Source organism: Callorhinus ursinus, unplaced genomic scaffold, assembly GCF_003265705.2.
Source record: "Callorhinus ursinus isolate GAN/ISIS: 27379988/994484 unplaced genomic scaffold, GSC_fseal_2.0 scaffold11, whole genome shotgun sequence".
Classification (NCBI taxonomy): domain Eukaryota; kingdom Metazoa; phylum Chordata; class Mammalia; order Carnivora; family Otariidae; genus Callorhinus; species Callorhinus ursinus.
Genome location: NW_027397073.1, coordinates 6,781,351 through 6,798,169, shown reverse-complemented (window position 1 = coordinate 6,798,169; position 16,819 = coordinate 6,781,351). Strand labels below are relative to the sequence as shown.

Genomic DNA, 16,819 nt, shown 5'->3' with positions numbered 1-16,819 from the left:
CTTATATTTTTCCTTAAATAAAAATCATCTTCCAATGCTATTATACCCTACTTACAACAATAACTTCTATTATTATACATACCATACTTTCTAAATTGTATTTTAATAGATGTACAACATTCCATTAATTGTTTATTATTTATAATAGCATCAAAAAATACTTAGGAATCAATTTAAGAAAATAAATGTAAGACTTGTACACTGAAAATTACAAAATACAATTGAAAAAATATTTTTTAAGACCTAAGTAAATGGGAAGACATCCTGTGTCATGCACTGGAAGACTCAGTATCATTAAGATGGCAATACTCCCAAATTGATCTATAGATGCAATGTAGTCCCTCACGAAATTCCAACTGCCCTTTCCACAGGAATGGACAAGGTTGATCCTAAAGTTCACTGAACAGAGAAGCTCAATTAAGATGTTGAATCAGATGGTTTATTAATTAATTCAAAACCCGGGGCGCCTGGGTGGCTCAGTTATTAAGCATCTGCCTTTGGCTCAAGTCATGATCCCAGGGTCCTGGGATCGAGCCGCGCATCGGGCTCCCTGCTCAGCCAGGAGCCTGCTTCTCCCTCTCCCACTCCCCCTGCTTGTGTTCCCTCTCTAATTGTCTCTCTCTGTGTGTCAAATAAATAAATAAAATCTTAAAAAATAATTAATTCAAAACCCACAGTGAGACACTCTATTGGGGGAGATAGAATAGCTCAACATAGCATAGAGTCCAAGTGAGGTGAAAGATGATCCTCCCTGAATCTCGAATCTTGGGATTCCCTTCTCTCTCTCTCCCCCCGCTCCTTCTCCTCCCCCTCCCCCTCCCTCTCTTCCTTCGTCCCTCTCCCCACCACCCTCCTCATTCTGTCATAAGTACCAGAGTTGAGGTTGAGAGGTTAAGCCAGAAATGCCTGGGATCAATAATATGCACTACCTCCTTTGGAAAACACAGGAGCAAGTACTTCTGACGTCAGCTATAGCTTGCCAACTAGCCCGCTGAACAGCCATGGTTTTGTCTGCATTTCTTAACCCAAGCACCATGGGGCCAGGATGGGTCCATATGAGTAGCCAACCTAGGGATGATTAGCTGTCAACCGAGAAGTGACAGGATCTGTACCTTATGACTTGGCTGTCTCATATTTTCTTTCCGTAAAGAAATACTTTTGCTTCTTTCATCCTGTTTATCATATATGTAATATGTCTTGAATGTTACTAATATATCATCTATATTTAACATATCTTGTGAATTCTGCTCATGTTGTTCACGCTACTTCTTCATTCATTTTCTATCTTTAACACATCTTATGAGTTTTACCTACCACTCATAAGCTATTAGCTTAGGTATTAACTTCGCTTAACACTTACGGGTTTCATCCATCCCGTCTGTGGTGGTTAATTTTATGTGTCAACATAACTGGGCTAAAGGATGCCCTGATAGCTGGTAAAACATTATACCTGGATGTGTCTGCAAGGCTGTCTCTAGAAAAGACTAACATTTGAATCAGTAGACTCAGTAAAAAAAGATCCACCGTCATCAATGAGGTGGCATCATCCAATTCCTTGAGGGCCAGAATAGAAATGAAATGGCATAGAAAAGGTGGAGGAAGAGTGGATTTGCTATCTCCGGTTAGCTAGGACATCCATCTTCTTCTGCCTCCAGACATCAATACCTGTGCTCCTGATTCTTGGTCTTTCAGACTCAGACTGGGACTTCCACCCCTCATTCTCAGACCTTTGGGTTCAGACTGAATTGCATCGGTGACTTTCCCAGTTCTCCAGCTTGCAGATAGCAGTTCGCAGGACTTCTTGGCCTCCATAACTGCATGAGCCAATCCCTATTGGCTCTCTTTCTCTGGAAAACCCTTGAGTAATACCCCATTTGTCTCTCTTGTCTTCTGTTACGGAATTAAATATTTCATAAATAAAATAGCAAACTCACATTATAAGGATTGAGAAAAATTACTGGATTTAGTCAATTTTTAGGGTACTTTCATATTCCTCTCTCTTCATAAAATATTATAAATTTTAGCCATTTGACCTTCCAAGCAAATGTGAACCTTTGTAAAGTACTAGCCCTGTTTTTTGACTGATTGTTAGAGTTGGGTTGTTTTCATCCCTTGTCTCCTGACACAACTGTATCAGCCAAGAGGGAATTGACAAGTTATTTTAATATAGACAATTTAACATAAAGGATCAATAACTAGATATAAAGAATTATTAACTATGCTTTGGAGCTCTGAAAAGGTAAAACAGGGAACATTAAACCACCATGGAGGTAACAAGACTTCGGGAAGCAGATGGTCCCTTCCTTTTGGGGGGACTAAAGAGAAGCTTGGAGAAAGAGTCCCACAGAATTGAATCCCAGACCTCTGAGAAGGGGGTGCCCCATGGCACTGGAACCCCAACTTTTGTGAGCCACTGATGCTGGTGTTAAGGTGGTACTTTTTTTTTTTTTTAAGTAAGCTCTATACCCAACGTGGGACTTGAACTCATGACCCTGAGATCAAGAGTCATGTGCTCTACTGACTGAGCCAGCCAGGCACTCCAAGGTGATACTTTAATTTTAGTTCTTCAAGGGTTAGAAAACCTGCAAAGTGGATTCACCTTCTGCCCCAGAAATCAGCTGGAGTGAGGAAATACTGCTTGGGGGTTGCACACAGCTTCCTGTCGAGGAAGTCCCCAGGAAGGAGAAGCCCTCCTCCCTAGTCCTGCATCCTCCCTCTAGCAGAACCCACAGGGAACCAGTTGGCAAAACAGATATGTGGTGTGCAGAGACCAGCCCCCCGTCACAAAGCCTAGCAGAGAGGGTGGTTTGGAGCGAAGGGCCAATGACTTGGTAACTGGCACAACAACCCTGTCCAATGTAGCTAGATAATTTGTTATGTGTCATTATTACTAAAAAACGGGTGGCAATTCCTTACTGACATCAGAGCTACATATGAGCTGAAGACACAAGGGCCAATTTTTATTTCTACATGTGACAAACTGGTATTCTATTCCAGGTGAAGCCTTAGAGTCGATCCCGAAAGGAGTAACGTACATTTCCTCTTTGAATGAGGGACCTATCCTAAATTATCAGTTAATGGTCAATACTTTATCCTCCTGAGTATTTAATTTATGACCCATGTTTCTTTCAGATTTCAGAAAGGTCTGTTTGGTAGTTCGTGCTAGGATATAATGATAAGATATTTCAAAGTGTTAAAACTCTAGTAACTGTCCCCATTTTCTACAGTTCTATAGAGGGTCACTCTGAATTGCCATGTGAATTTTTATCTCTATCCCATTGGGTATAAGTGTGGCCAAAAAATTCTTTCTACTGAAATACTTCAACAATGATTCAAAATAAGCTCCATTCACCTAGAGGTATTATGCTAAGCGAAATAGGTCAGAAAAAGACAAATACCATATGATTTTACTTATGTCTGGAATCTAAAAAGCAAGACGAATGAACAAACAAAACAAAGCAGAAATAGACTCAAAGATACAGAGAACAAACTGGTGGTTGTCAGAGAGGAGAGGGTGGGCTGATGGGTGAAATACGTGAAAATACAAACTTCTAGTTATAAAATAAATAAGTCATGGGGATGAAAAGTATAACATAGGAAATATAGTCAATAATATTGCAATAATTTCATATGGCAACAGATGATGTTATACTGGGGCGCCGGGATGGCTCAGTCGGTTAAGCGTCCGATCCTTGATTTCAGCTCAGATCATGATCTCGGGGTCATGAGATCGAGCCCGGCAACACGACAGGCTCCACGTTCAACATGGAGTCTGCTTGTCCATCTCCCTCTGCTCCTCTCCCTGCTTGTGCTCTCTTTCTCTAAAATAATAAGTAAAATCTTAAAGGAAAAAAAAGAAATACATATTTAGTCAGATGACCAAAATATATTTCTCAGATATATTTGATCTTCATTCATAGTAACTGAAAATGCCCCAAAGCATAAAGGTGAAATGGGTATCTTATTATTAATGCAGGCAACTTTTGGACCCTACCCAGGTGTGAAGGCTAGTTGCCAGGAGGACCAACCCTGAGATTAGAGGGTTGGAACTTCCAGTCTCATCCCCTGACCTCCAGGGTGGGGAGGGGGCTGGAGATTGAATCAGCCAATGGCTAATAACAATCATGATTCTGCAGTGAAGGCTCTGTAAAGACCCAAGACGACTAGATGTGGAGAGCTTCCAGGCTGGTGAACATTTGGAGAAGTCAGGGAAGCTTCGCACCCATTCCCCATACCTTGCCCTGTGTATCTCTTCATCGGACTGTTGATTCATGTATTTTATCATATCCTTTAAGAAACTGGTAAACTTAAGTGTTTCCCTGAGTCCTGTGAGCTTCTCTAGCAAATGACAAGAACCTAAGGAGAAGGTTGTTACAACCTCAAATCTGAAGCTGGTTGGTCAGAAGCATAAGTAACAGCCTGAGGTTTGAGACTGGCATCTAAAGTGGGGGGAGGTGGGAGGGGGAAGTCTTGTAGGATTGAATCTGATGCTATCTCCAGGTAGGAGTGTCAGAGTTGAGTTGAATTCATGGACATACTGCTGGTGTCCAAGAATTGTTTGGTATTATGGGTATGGGGGGAACATTACCACAAAGTTAGAATTGAGTCCAGGAATCCTAAAAGAGATGGCAACTAGATCTATCATGGTGATCATTTTGTAAGGTATATAAATGTTGAGTCACTATGTTATAACTGGAAACGAATATAATATTGTAAGTCAACTATCCTTCAACTAAAAAAATTGTAAGAATTAAAAAGAAAAAAGCAAAAATTAGCTCCATTCAAGGTATATTATAATACTGGTTATGTGTAGTTATTTCCAAAGAGCAAAACTCAGTTTAACTATCAAGGGATTTATACCAATATCCATTAACCACAGATGTACATTTTGAATAGTTTTTGACTATCAGTAGAAATTCAAGACTATATTGAAGTTTTAATAATTAATCAGAAATATGCAATGTTAATGAATCCCAGTATATTCGGTATGACTTGTAATACACAGCAGGGGCATAAAAAAGCACACATCACACTATGTAAATGAGACCATAGAGTTGGGAAAAAACCCAGTACTCGTTGAGGTAATACCTTCCCCATTTTAATTTTAACTGGGTTTGCATCATATTACTGAAAGCAAAGTAAAACTAAACACTAGATTTGGTCACAAAGAAGTGTTAACGGCATACTCTACTTACTAGAAAATGTTTTCAAAGTAATCTTATTAATGATGATATTCTTCAATTTTATATACCTGTTATCTAAAATAATAATTTTAGTGGCCCCTGGGTGGCTCAGTCCTTAAGCGTCCGCCTTTGGGCTCAGGTCATGATCCTGGGTTCCTGGGATCAAGACCCGCATCGGGCTCCCTGCTCCGCGGGGAGCCTGCTTCTCCCTCTCCCTCTGCCTGCTGCTCCCCCTGCTTGTGCTCTCTCTCTCTCTCTCTCTGTCAAATAAATAAATAAAACCTTTAAAAATAATAAATAAATAAAATAATTTTAAAACTCCTACAGTAATAGAAGAATATGCAAGAATTGTTTACTATAGCAAAAGATACTGTTTTTGTGAAGAATGTAGTTTTAACAATGACACGAGTAGTTTCATTTATCAAAATATTTTTTGAAAGATACATGTCCAGATATTAACCATTTTATATTATATATTTCTCCATTCATTCAACATTCTTTTTCAAGAAATATAAAAACTTGTTATTGCCCCTGCCCCAGTGGAATTTGGATTCAGTAATTCTAGAATTTTAACTCTATCCATCATGGGCATTCATCTTTTTTCATGCAATCTTGGGACAGTTACTGGCCTGAGAAAGTACTGATTTGGGATTGAGATGTAATATTTACAAGTTTTGTCACAATGGCAACATCTGGCTTAGTCTCTGCCATCTCACCTTAGTGAGCAAGTGCCTATGATATGTTATCTATTTAAATAACATGTTCAACCACTGTTCGTAGAATACACACAGGGTTATAGGAAAGGTTAAAGCACTTTTCCAGGTAAGAAAAGCCAAACAAGAATTTCTTGGTCAGATTGTATCCTAGATCGAATTCACCAGATCACAGTCAACAGATAATTGACTTGATGATAAGACAAGCACAGAAAGAAAGAAAAGACTTTTCTTCTGTTTGTATCTATTCGTTTTAATTATTTTTTGGTTATTGTGTTGCTATAGAAAGTTTTAAGAACTTGTTATTGCTAATTAAGTATTTTTTTTTTAAAGTAACAAATGTGCTTTTAATAGATCTATGGATAAAAACTACTCAGCGCAGGTCAGTAACCATGGCGGCCCTACTCTGTTGGAGCCATGTCCTGTACGGTCTTCAGGACCTAGGTTAACAGGCTATTTGCATTATTTCATGTCATCCACAGTATTAGAGAAGAAAGGCATTAGATCAGTTTAGATGAAATGCAATGTTGGCAGCCAAATCCAGTCTGTTATGTTCCATATTTTTTCTTTAGTTCTTCTACTTTGTTGACGTAAGCTTTCATGGCATCTTCCTTGGAAGTCCCTTTCAGATGATTCCAGGCATCCCACTTGGCCTTGCCTTTGAGATCCAACAGCCCAGGCCGTTCTGTGTTTATGTCACCCACAGTTGCTTGTTTGTAGTGGCTGTAGATGAAAAACAACTCATCATCTGTTGGCTTGGTCTTGAGGTGCTTAACATCCTCAACAGCTTTGTCAAACTCAGCCTGAGACATGCTGGCGGGGTTGCGAAGATCCGGAAAACCCACGGACGCGGCGAAGAGCAGGTAACACACTACTCGACTCGCTAATTAAGTTTTAAAGACATAAACATACACAGTGATTGTGCCAACAGGGGGGAAAGGTTTATTTTGCATACCTTAAAGACTGTACAATCAGAAATTTCTTGCAATTTTTTTTAAAGATTTTATTTATTTATTTTTTTTTTATTTTTTTTTTAAGATTTTATTTTATTTATTTGAGAGACAGAGAGAATGAGAGAGAAAGCACATGAGATGGGGGGAAGGTCAGAGGGAGAAGCAGACTCCCTGCTGAGCAGGGAGTCCGATGCGGGACTCGATCCCGGGACTCCAGGATCATGACCTGAGCCGAAGGCAGTCGCTTAACCAACTGAGCCACCCAGGCGCCCTTCTTGCAATTTTTAGATGACTGATTAATATGCAGGTTGCCAAACCATAACAGCACAGTGAGTAGATAAAACACATTCAGTTCAGGAGTGAGGCACTAGGATTTCCAGATGCTTATGGAATGATTATTAAATTCACAGTAGGACTTTCCATTTTGAAAATGCTTGTTTTTACTAATAACTGTGACTTAAAGTGACTCTATGTGCCAGGTCCACAATTTAATCTCTAATTAATCTCCACGATTTTATGAGGAGGTTGTTCACACATGAGAATTAGTTAAAAAGCTAATGACATTTGTCTAGGATCACACAACCAGTAAATGACACAGTGTCATTCTTCCCACAGGAGCACCTAAGAGCTGGATTTTCTTAAAACAATTATTTTCCCACAGTTTCAAGGGGCCATTACACAAAGTTAAAACAGTAAAAATCTGGAAACTCCAGGAGCTAGAGAATCTCTTGGTTCAAAGCCTGATGTTGAGCCTAATGCTGAGAGCCTAAGATGAAAATAACTCATGGCTTTATATCTGGCATCTCCAGCAGCAGGAGCCCCGTTCACCTGTACCTGAAATGCCCTAACAGTATGCAATCCAGCCACACGCTAGAGATCTTTCCACAGATGTTCCCTCTGTGCTGCTTAAATTCCAAAGCTAACCCTCCTATGCCCGATTCCCTCTTTAGCTGTCAACTTAATCTCTGCTAAGGTTTCAGCTGATATTGTGAGGTGCTGGTTATTATTAGCTCACAAGTTCATTCATGCATCCAGAAGGTCCAGAAACTAGATAAGCTTTTGATGCATCTCCAATGTCAACCACTGTACCGGACCCATAGTAGAATGTATTGAATGGATAAATAAAGGAACAAATAGGTGAATGAATGAAAGTTTGTCACAAGGACAAGGGAAAATTTTTGGGATTCACTCTCAGTTTAGCATGGCGACCAAGCCTAGAGAGAGAAGCACCATCTCTACTGCACTGTTGCTCTCCATCTCTTCTGGTCGTTTGCTCATTTTTTTCTGCTGGAACTCTAATAAGATGGGGACACTCAATTAGATCAGCATATCTCTTCTAATCAGGGGTGGGCCGGAAAATGTTGAACAACTGCTGGGGGCTGTAGGGAAGGTAGCAAAAAGCATAACAAGACACGGTACAGACTGCTGTAGACACCCAAGACAATTTAAGAGCCTAAAATTGTAGAATTAAAAGATCTTTCTAACTTATCTAATCCAATGCTTTCTCTGTTTTACAAGGAATACCTGAATTCCAGCCAGAAGCATCTCCTTAAGGTTGCAGAGTTGGTGGACCAGAAACCAGATGACACACTCCTCACCCTTTGGGTGATTCCGACACATTGGTCCACGGATACTGCTCATCTTTCCACAGCATATCAAAAAAAGAAAACTAGTGTGTTCACTTTATTATTTTCGCTTATTTAGCACTTCTCGCCCTCATAAATAACATAATATTGAGGTGACTCAATCTCATCACTTTGGAGAACATTCTAATTCCATCCCATCAGGTAGCATGCTTATCATTATTCTTCTAATTAAAGTAAATACTAGGTCAGAGATGAAAATCAATTGCCACGATGGAAAAGGAATCAAAATCTGCCAGTATCTGGTAACACTAGGAGCTAGAGCTTCCTTGACGTTAAGTAATCTAAGGATAAGCCCCTCCCCCCACCACCATGATATTTTTCAAGACTCTAAGGCAGTTTTTATGCCTTTACCAGAGAAAGAAAGGGTCAGAATCTACCTATCAAAGTAGCTAGGAGAGTTCCAAAAGTTCTCTTCCCTGGCAGTCATTTACAGATTTAGGAAAGAAACCCAGGTACTCACTTTTGCTTTCACTGTCAACATTCCTTCTGGTCAAAAGCACATCCAGTTATTCAAAAAGAACAGATTCCTGAAGTCAAGAGATCTGAATTCAAGATCTAGCTCTGCCTTCTCTGGGCTGAGACACTTGACATCTCTGGACCTCCATATCCATCTGTAGAGTGGAAAAGATATGAATATTCCTTACTTTTCAGTATTATGGAAATCAAAAGTGCTGATGCACGAGAAAAAATAAGTAAATACACTGCATTATTATTTGCCAATATGTCTTCCAGAGAGGAAAAGTAATGTGTTTAAAAAAGACTAGCCTTTAGAGAACAAGTCAAGATTGTTTTGTTGATTTTTGGCTTGTGAAATACTCTACTTTCCAATTTTGAGAATTGATTACAGAGAAGAAAGGGAAGATACCATGTACCTGTCTGAACTGAAGATCACCTTTAGATCAGTTCACTCTCCATTTGCCAAATTCAGGCAAATAGTAACTACCTCGGAAGTTTTAAAATTTCACAAAAGTCCTACAAAAATAGACTTATGAGAAATGGCATTGTTTTTAACGATGTGGTCAATTTATTACTTTCTCCACAATTATTATGCTTTGGGATTTAAAAAAGTCAGAGAAAACAGTGAAGAAAATATACATAAGGCTGCATAAATATGTGTAGGCTATGGCTCAGGTTCCTCTGTGATCTCCTCTCCCCTGGACTCATTGTCACTTACGTGAAAGAGCCGAAACCCCTGGATTTCCCCATCTCAGCCACTATGATTCTGTGGCTGTTTGCAGATCAGCTTTTCATGGCTTATTCACATTTCTTCACACAGGGTAATAAGGTCGTGAACGAGTATTATTTTTAATTGAAGAGTTGGCTCTCAAAACAATATTGAATTCAATGGCTATTGAGTATTTGAAGAAGGACAATGATCTTCTCAAAGTTTCAGTCACAATACTCGTTCCATGGAACTAGATTTTCCACTTGGAAGTATGTCTCAGTTTGGGCAGGGGATCCTATTGTGCGAGGGTGTTTATTTTACTGCAGAAAAAGACATCTTTCACTTGGAAAGTGTTCACCTTTTTCCTGAAGTGAGCTGAATTCGGTAACACATGGTAAAAATAAAGTAAGTTCATCATGTGGAGCTTCAGGTGTACAGATGCTGTCTACTAAGACTTTAATCATTGTGCATTTTAATGGCCTGTCCTTATTTTTTTCCGCTCTGGGACTTACCTGCCAAAATGCCTAGCTGAGAAGTATCCCATCTAAATTTTAATGAATATCAATGCTGACCAGTCTCTGTTTAAAAAAAAAAAAAAAAAAAATTTTTTTTTTTTTTTTTTTTTTACCAAATGGAAGAATTGCATAAACCATGGTGACAAATGCTGTGGGAGGTGCCTTCCCCCACCTGTGTCCCTGCTACCCTTCTTGGGTTGCATTCAGTCATCGGGAGATAAGCCTTCCTCAGTCCTGGGTTGCGGTGGGGATGGAGGCTGAACCTCCACTGGTCACGCCACCAGGGCTTGGTCAAACACCAGCCAGTGACAGGAAAGGAGAGATCTCTGGGGGACTCATTATAAAGCAGGAGGCCAGAAGGAATGTGCTCTTCACTGCTCATCCAGCCTCTGGATACTTTTGTGCGAGCCCATGATGTTTATAACTGCTGCAGCTACCCTGTGACCATGGGGAATGGCAGGAGGTGGCCCAGAGCTGTGAGGAAGACAGCAGAAAGATGAAATAATTTCCCTCCACGATGTCTTAAGCCTCTGACTTAATGACCCAGGGGAATACCCTCCCTCCAGACCGCTTGCTATGGAACTTTCCCCTTAACTTTTGAGCTGAGTGTTCTGTTACTATCAGACAACACTATCACCACTGACAATTTATATAACTAACAATCCATTAGTTAATTTTTTTTAAAGACTTGTTTATTTATTTGAGAGAGAGAGCGAGATCTCAGAGGGTAGGGAGGAGGGGCAGGGGGAAGACAGACTCTCAAGCAGACTCTTCGCTGAGCATGGAGCCTGATGTGGGGCTTGATCCCATGACCGTGAGATCACGACCACGAAATGACAACCTGAGCCAAAACCAAGAGTTTGACACTTAATAGCCTGTACCACCCAGGCACCCCAACAATTGATTACTTAATTGATTATTTTTTGGAGTTGAATACCAGAATGCTCAGAGCTTAACTTAAATCATTACCCTGTCCTGGTCTTAGTTCTAACAGGACATCAAACTAATATTAATGGGTGTGATTTTTTTCCCCCTCAATCCAGTGTAGACAGACATAACAAGAGCCTTCACTAAAAAGATATGGAGAAGTAGAATAGATTTTTCCTTCTCTAGTCTACCAGTCCCCTGCCTCCTCCAAACTCTTCAGGCCTTTATAGACACCTTGGGTACCTGGAGTGCTCTGACAAATTCCCATGTACATTTTAAGACTTATTCCCGGGGCGCCTGGGTGGCTCAGTCATTAAGTGTCTGCCTTCAGCTCAGGTCATGATCCCAGCGTCCTGGGATCGAGCCCCTGCATCGGGCTCTCTGCTCGGCGGGAAGCCTGCTTCTCCCTCTCCCATTTCCCCTGCTTGTGTTCCCTCTCTCGCTATGTCTCTCGCCATCAAATAAATAAATTAAATCTTTAAAAAAAAAAAAAAAAAAACCTGAGTCAAATACTAGCTCCAAAGCACACTAGCAGCAAGTAATGGGCAAAACCACTTAATGTCTTTCAACCACAATCCCATTTAAGTCAGGTGGCAATGGAAAGGAAATATAGGCAGAGGAAACCAAATCACAGAATCTTCCATTCCCATTGTCCATAAAAAGTGAGTAGAAGAAAGAGTTTGAAAGAAAAAGGTTAAACACATCTGCAATGATCAAAACGTGTGACCTCATGATAAGAGTTGGCCGTTTAGTTAATAAGCAAATCCTGGTGAAACTCCCAGCAGATTCATCAGGAGTCAGTAGAAGTCCATGGATATATCTCAAATATGGAGAAATATATTTTAGGGATATCTTTATCTTTCTTTTGCTGCTGTATGTGTGGGATGGGGGTTGGAAGGATTTAATATAATAGTAAAACGGTAGCAGGGAAGGAGGGGCCTGGCTTCCTGCCCAAAGCAGAGGCTTTAGGGTGTAGTGCTGGCTCGGGAACCACCTGAATCCTGGGGTCATCTCCCCAAGGGCACAGCGTCCATCCTGCTTTCTCTCTCTGGGTTAAAGGAGCAATTGGGTAGGGCAGTTAGCAAAGTCTGAAAAGAGAAAGTAAAACTCTGTAGATTCACTTTGTAAACCAGTCCACTTGGCCATCTTAAAGAACTCCAACTTACTAGGAAATAAAATGGAATCTGGGATAAAAATCTCTTTGAAGAGTGTGTTCAATAAATGAATGAAGGCATAGTACCATTCCTATTTGAACATCTAGAGCCATTTTCAACGACTGCACTTTCATTAGAATAAGCAAGAAATTATTTTTTTATTCATTACAGCTTTATTACTTATGTCAACAACAGAAGCATCACTACTCAGTGGTAAGACTTTATTACAAGGGAAGGGTGGCAGTGCACACTGCATACTTTCCAAAGGTGTGCCTTTGTTAGTAAAAGCTAGCTAGGGTGTGGTAGAGCCAACAGTCCGTGTGAAGTTACAGGCTTATAAAAATAAAAGCGTTAGAGTACGCTTCATTCACGCTTCATTCACAAACAATGGAAAACTCACAAATTCGTGCGGTACTTACTCTGATGTTCAGATTAGAGCCGGAAACAAACAAAAAATAGTCTTACTGAGAATTTTGAAGTAATTCTTTTTTAAAAGCCTTTTTGTTTTTCTGTTTAACAATGATATATTTCTTTACACAAATTTGTAGAGCATTGCAATGCAAGGCAAAACATTGGTTGGGCTTGAAGGAATATGGAATTCCAAATAATACTATTGCTGGATTTGTGTGAAGACCAGTAATTAACAGTGAATATCAACAAATGACATTGTTTGCTAGCTTGGGCACACAGGAAAACTTAATGCACTCTGGCTCAGAATTGTAAGAGGGGCTGCCCTATTTACCTTTCCCATATTCAGAAACAAAAGATCTACCCTTGATTTAACTGTGGTTACAAATAAAATACTTGGTGCTTTATTTCTTTGTTTATGCAAAATTAGTTTTCTCAAAATGTAATTACAGTGGTGCATAAGGCAAAGTCTACAGCATAATATTCACTCCCTTTTACCCTAGCAAAGAATTAACAACAAAAAAAAAGACTATCACAGGAATTTCTGACAATGTTTTGGGAAAAAAGTGTGACATTTTTTGAGTAGCAATGGAATGTTTTTTTAGTGGGTGGAAACAGTAACAGCAGACACTCAGAAACATAATACTTTTTTTTTTCATTTAATGGAAAAATACTTTTCAAATGTATTGCAGTTTACCTATAGAAAAAAATCAGTTTGTAGAAAAGTGAAATCATTTGCTAGGTTTCGGAATCATAAAATTCAGACAAAAACTTCAGGAATTTTATTTACATGGAGAATGGATTTAAAACTCTAATGTAAAAAAAAATAGATACCAAAAAAACCCAATTTATATCAATGGTTTTCTATATCTATCTTTTCAGTATGGGAAAACATTTAAAACAGAATCAGTTACTCAACTTAAAGCTGTAAGGCATCATCTGGACTGCATTGCTTAGGATCACAGGTGGATTGCTTACATGATGATCAATATCTATCAAATGTCCATGGCACTTTATAAAACAAGTACTCAGGCATTTTTATCCCAAAAAAGCATTCAATGAAAATAAAAACACCCACATGAATTCCTAGTTTACCATTTCCTTTTCGCAGCACCCGCCTTACCAGAACGTCACACAGGAAGACTGCTACGGAATTCTTTTCATCGGGCCATGCAACCATTGCTATAATCGGTATCATAGCCAATGGTCCAGTATTCTGATGAGAGTGGAACACAGAAGTCAGATAATGGTGAGTGGTTCCAAGGCTAGCTGGACATGTAAACCACCTTGAGAGCTGTTTTTTGAAAATGATTATAAAGCCAAGAAAAGTATAGAATTGTAAGAATCGAAAATAAGTCCCCGTTTCTTTCCTTTTCCCCACAAACCATTTCCTAGAGATAAGCACTGTCAACAGTCCAATGTAAATCTTTCCAGATATCGTGTGCGCCTATAGAAGCACGTAGGAGGTATGTGGAAATAGAATGTATGCACACTCATTTTTAGATAACTCTAATCTTATTATGCATATCACTGTTCTGCAGCTCTTTTTTTTTTTTCAACATTTGTTTCCTCACTTAATCTGTGGCAGAGACTAGAGGTTTATTCAGTAAAGACACTGAGGGGTTCCAGACCACAGATTTCTAATACAACCAAAGCATCTCAGACAGAGTCTTGATACTAGCCGTTAAATACACCATGGTTTTACACAATGAAAAGTCGGAAAAGACATAACCGATGGTCTCAACAGCAAGGGTAAAAATCAATAGTTCCCTAGGACTACTAATACAGTTACTCAAGATTATATAGAGACAAGGCTATTTATATTTTATAGATGAAGAAATTTGGCAAAACTCAACTAATTTGAATAATCACTTTCACAGTTATCAAAAATATTTAAAACCATACTCGTGGTAATGAAGGAAAGCTTTGTTAACAATAGAGAATTGTGGGCACCTGGGTGGCTCAGTTGTTAAGCGTCTGCCTTTGGCTCAGGAAATGATCCCAGGGTCCTCGGATCAGGCCCCCGCATCAGGCTCCCTGCTCCGAGGGAGGCCTGCTTCTCCCTCTCCCACTCCCCCTGCTTGTGTTCCCTCTCTCGCTGTGTCTCTCTCTGTCAAATAAATAAATAAAATCTTTACCAAAAAAAAACAAAATAGAGAATTGTGTAGTTGTTTTCACTTTGTATGTAGTTGTATATATGCGTATATTCAGGGTTGCCAGATTTAGCAAACAATGTAGAGCACACGATTAAATTTGAATTTCAGATAAACAAATGAATATTTTTAGTATAAATGTGTCTGAAATATTGTGTATGTTCCTGCGTATTTAATTATTATTTCATGTTTTCCTGAAATTCAAATGTAACGGTGCCTCTTATATTTTATCTGGCAACCTGGTTGCAAGCCTGCTGGTAAAATCAGTTAACATCCAAGCAATGGCTACTTTTTACTTTAGTGCATTTATGAAAATCACATCAGAGAACTGTAAAATAAAGATCATTTCAATCTTGCTAACCATAAGCTTCTACTTAAACAGAGATCACCATTTGTATTATCAGATACCACTGTACACTGGTCAATTAAAATGCAAATTGAGGCTACTTTTCCTGATGAACATACTTCAGAGATGAATAAAACTCATGAATAACTGATTAATGGTGAAAAATGTTATACAGGTTTTAAGGGCACTGTTAGATAAGTTAATCAGTGGAATTGGAAACAGGAAAAGGAACAAATGGCTATATAATTATAAGATGCTCTATGGATTATACAACAGCAAGACGTCTCCTTAAGGGAATCTGGTACACAGGACTATTTCGAGGAAGTAGCGGGGCACGCATAATCACATTACATGCTTCCTTCTCTACCTAACCAGCAATTTTGTCCAGCTGGGATCTAGTTAAATAAATTTCAAAGTCTCCCTTGAGGAAAAAGAAAAGCCCCCAAAATGCAGAGGCAGAGCAGTTTCCGCTTTTGCTTCAGAAATTTGGAGAGAGAGTGTAGCGTGTGTATGCCTATCAATTTAGCAATAACCAATGGGGAGAAGAGGTGGCGGGGGTGGGGGGGTGGAATAAACCTCTTTATTTTCTCCTGTACTTGTCCCACAGTGAGCCCCTCGAGACAAAGGACCAATGACACCTATGGCCTAAGGATGGCTTCAAGCATAAAACGAAGAAACTCTTATGGACAGCTATCACTTAGAACTGAGATGTCCGAGTTTCAGGAGGTATAGATTTTAGGGAGCAAGGGGGAGGTCATTTGGTACTTAAAAAAATTACAGAGATATCTTGACTATAAACAATGTGCGTTAAGAATCGTCTCAAGATGTTTCCATGCATCCATTTGTGAAAGGCACCTGTTCTGTGGCTTTTTAATGTTGTCTCCTAATCACCTCCCCCTTCACTCTGACATCCTGGCCTCAGATGTGGCCGGCACAGGGCAGCCCTTAGCTGGGGCCCGTCCTTATGAGCCCAGATACACTTCCCACACCTCCCTTCTAATTCACCACCAAAGCCATTGAAAACCTAGAGCAGCCCTCATTCCTGGTTTTTCACTCTTCTCTGTTCATTTGGCTCTGGCCTGTAGCTCTATGGGACTCAAGTGAATTATGTGAAAGTTTTGTTCTGAGTAAAAATTAAAATGTAACAATCTGTCTCCTAATTTTGACATATTGGTCATCAATTTCCAAGTTGGGGAGATAATCTTACATTTAAACGTCATGGGTTTATGGGGTGCCTGGATGGCTCGGTCGGTTAAATCGGTTAAGCCTTCTGGTTTAAGCTCAGGTCATGATCTCAGGGTTGTGGGATAGAGTCCTGCATCGGGCTCGGAGCTCAATGTGGAGTCTGCTTGAGATTCTCTCTCGCTCTCTTCCTCTGCCCCTCCTCTGACTCGTGCTCGCTTGCTTTCTCTCCCTCTTTTTCTCTCTCTCTCTCAAATAAATAAATAAATAAATTCATTTTTTAAAAAATAAAATAAAGGTCATGGGTTTATGTAAATAATAACCACTTTCTTCCCATCAACGGAGAAAAAAGATTTAACAATTTGAAGGCAAGCCAAAATATAGAAAAAGCAATACTCTCTGAGTGGTGACAAACTGTAAGGAAATCATGGGTGACTGGGCTATGATTATCGTTTATCACACTTGGTTCTAAAA

General features: G+C 39.6%; 1 long non-coding RNA gene and 1 pseudogene across 4 annotated transcripts in view; one reads left to right on the top strand and one right to left on the bottom strand.

The window, feature by feature from the left end:
• The window catches only part of LOC112835234 (uncharacterized), a 29,781-nt gene extending 15,690 nt beyond the window's left edge, over positions 1-14,091 (top strand). For 3 of the 4 annotated variants that reach the window (XR_012379966.1, XR_012379965.1, XR_012379967.1), the window contains one exon: positions 8,368-10,095. This is a non-coding gene — a long non-coding RNA (uncharacterized lncRNA). Of the gene's footprint in view, positions 1-8,367; positions 10,096-13,775 lie in introns of those variants that run through there. The other variant, XR_012379968.1, reaches the window with a different exon arrangement.
• On the bottom strand, positions 6,216-6,774 carry LOC112835233 (acyl-CoA-binding protein pseudogene; annotated as a pseudogene).
• Positions 14,092-16,819: the final 2,728 nt, after the last annotated feature.